A 6005-nucleotide genomic window follows, 5' to 3' on the forward strand; every position below is an offset into this window, starting at 1 on the left:
GAGGTGATGCCGTCAAAGTAAAAAAGATACACAAAAAAACACATGTTATTTTCTTTCACTCTATCAGCAGTGTTTATATTCCTCACTTCAAAATGATCCTTGAACCCACATGATAGGACTAAACACTGTAAAGAACGCATACAGTAGTTGTTGCATGTTTCAGTTTGATTGTACCAATTGAATTTTAACTTTTCAATACATTCATACTTTCAGCGTATAGCGTGACAGCCTGAGCGATGGCACTGATGATATCAAACATATATAACTTGTTCTAATTCACGTGTATATAAAGTCTCCATTATCTCCTGTTCCCTCTGCTGTGATGAAACCCTGTGTATCTTCAGTCCTGATCTGGACATGGACATGGACATAGAGTACAGTAAACTGAGGAGCAACAGGTCAGTTAATCATCAACAGACGGATAAATGAAAGACCTTAAATGAAAACCAAGATAAATCCCAGTTAAATAACCAAGTTATATGATAGCTATGGATGAACCCGCTGTGAGGGACAGAACTTCACTCATCATGGATTCATTACTGGATGGTTCAACACCTCCTGTCTCTATCATCTGTGCTCTTGGTATCATTCATGATTATTCAGAACCCAGAGTGGCACTGAATTCACCAAAGTTTTAAACATACACTCTAATTTAATAGCATTGCTGCTGAAAAGCATTGACTAACTAATAGGAAGACAAAAGCTGCAGGTGCGACTCGAGGATGCACGGGTCCTACCTCCATGAAATCTAATATGCTGAGGGACAAACACTGAGGGAGCGACGAATGCATTCAGGATCTGTGAATGATTAATTTATTCAATTAGTCCCTGTTGGTTAGAGATGATGCTGTGGTAATCTCAGTGCCTGGCATTTTCAGATGGAAATCCAGTCATTAATCGTACGTATCGGAACAAAGACCAGGAGGACAGAGCCGGTGCATTAATTATAAATGATGTTCTCAATGTGAGATGACACTTTTTTTAGATTGAACTGCAGATCAGCTCGGTGCTCGTGTTGCATTAGCTCCTCGTCTTTGTGCAGGTCTGCTACAGTTAGGAGAGGGAGGAGAGTAAAATCGTTTTCATGTTTAAAATTATGCAATTTTCCTCCATTGTTTTCAAAATCTACAGTGGCAGACGGACCACAGTAGAAATCAGATTACTTCACTCCCCCCCCCCCCCCCCCCCCCCCCCCATCTTCTCGTCTGCTGTAGGAAAAACACACAAAGGAAATCATGGCTATAGATGAAGAGATGGAGGAGAAGCAACAACACCACGGGTCATGTGTCACAACATCACCATGACAACACGCTCTGGAGCCGCCTCTTGATCCGGTTGCACCCGCAGGTCTCATCGTAACCAGTGAGCCTGTGAGACTTCAGGTTTTTTAATGTTGAGAAACTCATATTTATTTATCGTAGAAGGGAAATAAATAACATCTAAACACAGCAAGTTGAGGTTTAAGGTTAAACCCTATGAGACTAACTGTGATTTGTGAATATTGGCTATACAAATACAATTTGATTGATTGATTGATTGAGGTACTTTCAAAGTGTTACACTGCTGTTTATTGATCATAACTGGCGGTTTAGGGTCAGGAGGAGGAGCAGGTCGTCCACTAACCAGAAGGTTGGCAAAATACTGGGGCAAAATACTGAACACCAGATTGCCCCTGATGTCTGTGACAGCAGTGTGTGAGTGATGAGTGATAGAGAGAGTGCACACAGATGCACTGTATGAATGTGTGTGTGAGTGGGTGAATAATAAAAGAGCTACGAGTTGTCATCACGACTAGAAATAAATACAGTACTAACAATCCAGACTGTTTTACCATTTACAATAAATGGGATTTATGCAGCTACATAAAGTTAATGGTTTGAGATGATGGGGACATCTACAGGATCATTTTTACTATTACACCATAATATATCTATGAGTTATTTCTGACCCCTGTCGGACATTTTAAATATTGCACATGTGCCATGGTATTATGTTTAACCACCAGATGGCGCCAGTTGATCAACACATACATTTAAAAGTTAAAGGATCTTGTTTTCAATAATTTAAGAAAACTTTAACATGTGTTCAGTGTTTATCTACAATGTCATTCACCTGTAAGTGTCAACATGACAAACTTTAGAAGGACGGGAGCTTCTTTGTTTAATGGAACCGGTCAATTTGGTTTGACAGAGTCTTTATTCAGGAGGGTTGTTCATCCACAAATATTTAACCACCACAGACATTATGAAACTTATTAACAACTACAGTTCAAGGATCAACAGCAACATAATTCTTAATCTGGATTCGTATAAAATAGTTTGTTGAAGGGAACCATTTCTTTATGTCACGGAAAGTCAAGTTAAACTTTTTATTAGAATCCAGAGCCAGACACCGTTTTACAGCGCTGCTAATAATCCTTTTTCCACTCGGACTGGGACGTTCACTTGGCTCAATGCGTTTGACGTTATGAAGCCGAGGCAACTTGCTATTTTTAACCCAAATGGAGGGAAATTAATAAAACAGTGTCACTTGAGCTGCCTGGTAATGGAGATGGATGTCATTCCTGTAAAAGCTGACATTTAGGACAAAATGGCCACAGCCTCTTATTAAATCATACAATTACTAATTTCTTAATTTGCACTCTCAACTCCTTTTTAACTTTAACTTTCTTTTTGAAGGCTTCTCTTTTGTAGTGTCTTATGTTGCTTGTACAATTCATCAAGATGCCTTTGATATTTTCTGTGAAGCACTTTGAAATGTGTTATACAAATAAAGGTGCCTTTCCTTCCTTAGCCAAACAGTTGCAGGGGTTCAGGGTTGCAGGGATCAGATGCTCGCTCACAGATGTTGCACATTTCTTCTCAGGGTCCACAGCTTGCACTCAGGACGATTACATAACCCAGTCAGGTATGAGGCAGTGTTTGAAGGACACATCACTGGTCCTGCCCACATGTCAGCTCTCACCTTGAGGCTTTTCAGCAATGGAAAGAAGAAAAAAATCAATAAACAGGTTTTTAAATCTGGTTTTATTTGTATCCTGCTGCCTGAATCATGAGTTCTGGTTCAGTTTGTGACCTACTTTCCTCTAAAATACACACGGTGTGTAGTTCTTTGTTTTTTCTAGTGATTGACTCACACCCTTGGCTGCTTGTGAATAAAGTAGAGAACAAGTGTCCCTCCTCCGTCTCTCCTCTACATTATCTACACGCCTTTGTTTACCACATGCATGAGGTCACGATAGAGGCAGACTGCAGAGTGCTGTGTTCAGGGCTGAGTCACCAATCACCTGCAGGACCGAGCAGAACAAAGCTTGTGTGTGTGGAAGGTGTCGGACGTCAGAGGATGAGAATCAGGGGAAGGGCAGAATTTTGTCAGCACTGACACGAGTTCATATCTGTGCAACATCTGCTTCTCTTTCCATCACTCTGCAGTTCACGTGGAGGCGAGTCGGTGCTGGAGTCAGGCCAGTGAAGTTTAATCCTCGTCAGCGTGACGGCCGGCGGGCTCCAACCTCTTCACCCATAACTAGATTAACATCATTAATAATCAGACTGAGCAACAAGTATCTATTACATGTAATGAATAAAAATAAACTTTATTTATATAGCATAGAGTTAAGAAATCCTCTATAAGACTAAGTGATAAAAGCAATGAAAAAACTGTTTGAATGTCAATCAATCATCGATCCAAAGGAGCAAGAAAGAAAGAAAAACAGAACAATGTAAAATAATTCTAAAATGGCTTAAGGATACCCTTGTAAAAAAATGTTATTGTGAGATGACATCCAAATTACAGTAAAAGTAAGCTCAGACCACAAGCACATTAAAGGCACACGTATAAAACTAGAATGAGACTTTTAAAACCACATTCAAATTCACCAGAGCCTCATCATCAAATTTCACACACAAATATCATTCCCCTGAATATGCCTGATCTATTTTCATCAGGATCCATGAATGAGAAATCTGAGATATCAGCCAAAATGTAGAAAAACTCACAAAAGAAAGTGAAAACAATTCCTGCATCTTCCCCCAAGTGGTAATCCGTCATTTTCTCATCCTGTTAACTGACAGACAGACAAAACCAGAACATGACCTCCTCGGCACAATAAACTTTATTTATAAAGAACTTTTCAAAACAAAGTTACTAACTGCTTTACTCAACAAAATGATAAAACTATTAAAAAACGTCTGAATCAAAAGATGCCAAATATAAAAAACAATCAAATACAAAGGTGACTACAAGGCAGCCTTTGTATAAAAGTCTGCTATAAAGAGAGCTCAGACCATAAGCCAATTAAATTCACATTCTAAAAACTAGGATTTGAAGAGTGATTTAATAAAGGATGAAGAGTGAGCAGCCTGATCCCTGTTACTGACAGCTCTGTAATCATCTGTCTTTGTTCTACTAGACTTTGGTGCTTGATGTTAAATAGTCTCAGTTTTGTAAGAACCTCAGTTGACGTAATGTGTGAGCTGAGGTTTTGAAAAATATGAAAATCTCCTTCAAGGTTTCATCTTCAAGAGATTTCTCCTTTTACTTCAAACCAAACTCATCATCCTCATCATGTCCGTGAACATCAACCTCAAATACAGACTCGGACTCCAGGAGCTGTGTGTTTCACTCTATTTTCTCCACATGCAGAGGAGTGAGTGGTGTTTATTAATAGTCCTGGTTTGAGGGAACCGTTACTGTACTTACATAAGCACACAACTGTGTAGCTCACCGTGCCAGGTTTGGACTTTTCCTTTGAATCAAAGCCTTCTGGTGCGTTTTTATCAGTCAGGACACAAACCTGCTGTTCTCGTTCTCTGGATCCTCACCGAGTGGAAACACTGGAGTCACACCCCGGCCTTCTCTGACAGCAGCTCACCACAGCTACTCTGGCACAGGAAGCTCAGAGAGCGATGGAGTCATACACATTACATCATCTCTCAGGCATGTGGCAACAGTCTCAGAAGCTGGATCTGATTAAAGGCTGCGTATGCGTACACTACCTCGAGTACCTCCCAAACCAACATGTCCGTCTGGAGGTCATTAAAAATACTGTCGCAGCTTAAGATCTGACCACAGCCTGTTTTCAATCTGGTCCTCAGTAGTTACACACAGATTTAGACTGTAGTTCTTTTTACTTATAGCAGCACAGCTATGCATGTCGGATCCTGACTGAAATATCTCAATGTTTGCTGCAGACTTTCATGTTCCCTCAGAGGAAGAACACTGACATTTCCCTCCAACATTTCTGTTTTCAGGGACATTTTTCTCTCTCATCAGGTTTTAATTAGGTCTCCCCAGGTCTGGGCAGGGCTGTGCTCCAAGTTTAAACATTCCCCAGAGGATGAAACCTTCTGACTCTGGAGTCCGACCCTGTCAGGCAGAACGAGGTCTGCAGCTCTCAACTTATAGAACATGCTAAGATTTACATGAACACAAAACGTCAACGGCTCAACCGTGAAATCTAGAATAGATCTACATGATCCCTGAGGCTATGAACATCTTTCGTCACCAAGTAAATCTGGTGATGAGATTGTATTTCAATGTGGAACAAGGTTTTTCTCTTTATCCTTCTCACATCTCTTTTAACATTTTATTTTGTATCTTTATCTTTATCACATCTTTTTTATTATTTTATCTTTATACCTCTTTTTGTTTATTATTCTGTTCACCTCTTTTTGTGTCTTATTTTATCTTTTCACACCTCTTATCAATTTTTGTATTTCACCTTTATCTTTTAACTTTAAGTGCCTTTGGTGCTCATTTCAAATTTAATGACAGCATTCCCTCACTTCCTGTTAAGATCTTTTTATTAATCTTAATCTGTGTGTGGATGGGTGGTGGCCATTGCTTTGGTTGCTTTTATATTTATATAGCACTTTAAGTTAGATTAATTTGTATCAAAAGTGCTATACAAATAAAATCTGATTGAATGTAAATTTAAGAGGAAATAGGGTCGATAATCATGTTAAACATTTAAGGTTAATTTAAAGAAAAACAAAAGGAGGCGC

The sequence above is a fragment of the Hippoglossus hippoglossus genome, chromosome 3 (assembly GCF_009819705.1).
Source record: "Hippoglossus hippoglossus isolate fHipHip1 chromosome 3, fHipHip1.pri, whole genome shotgun sequence".
NCBI lineage: Eukaryota > Metazoa > Chordata > Actinopteri > Pleuronectiformes > Pleuronectidae > Hippoglossus > Hippoglossus hippoglossus.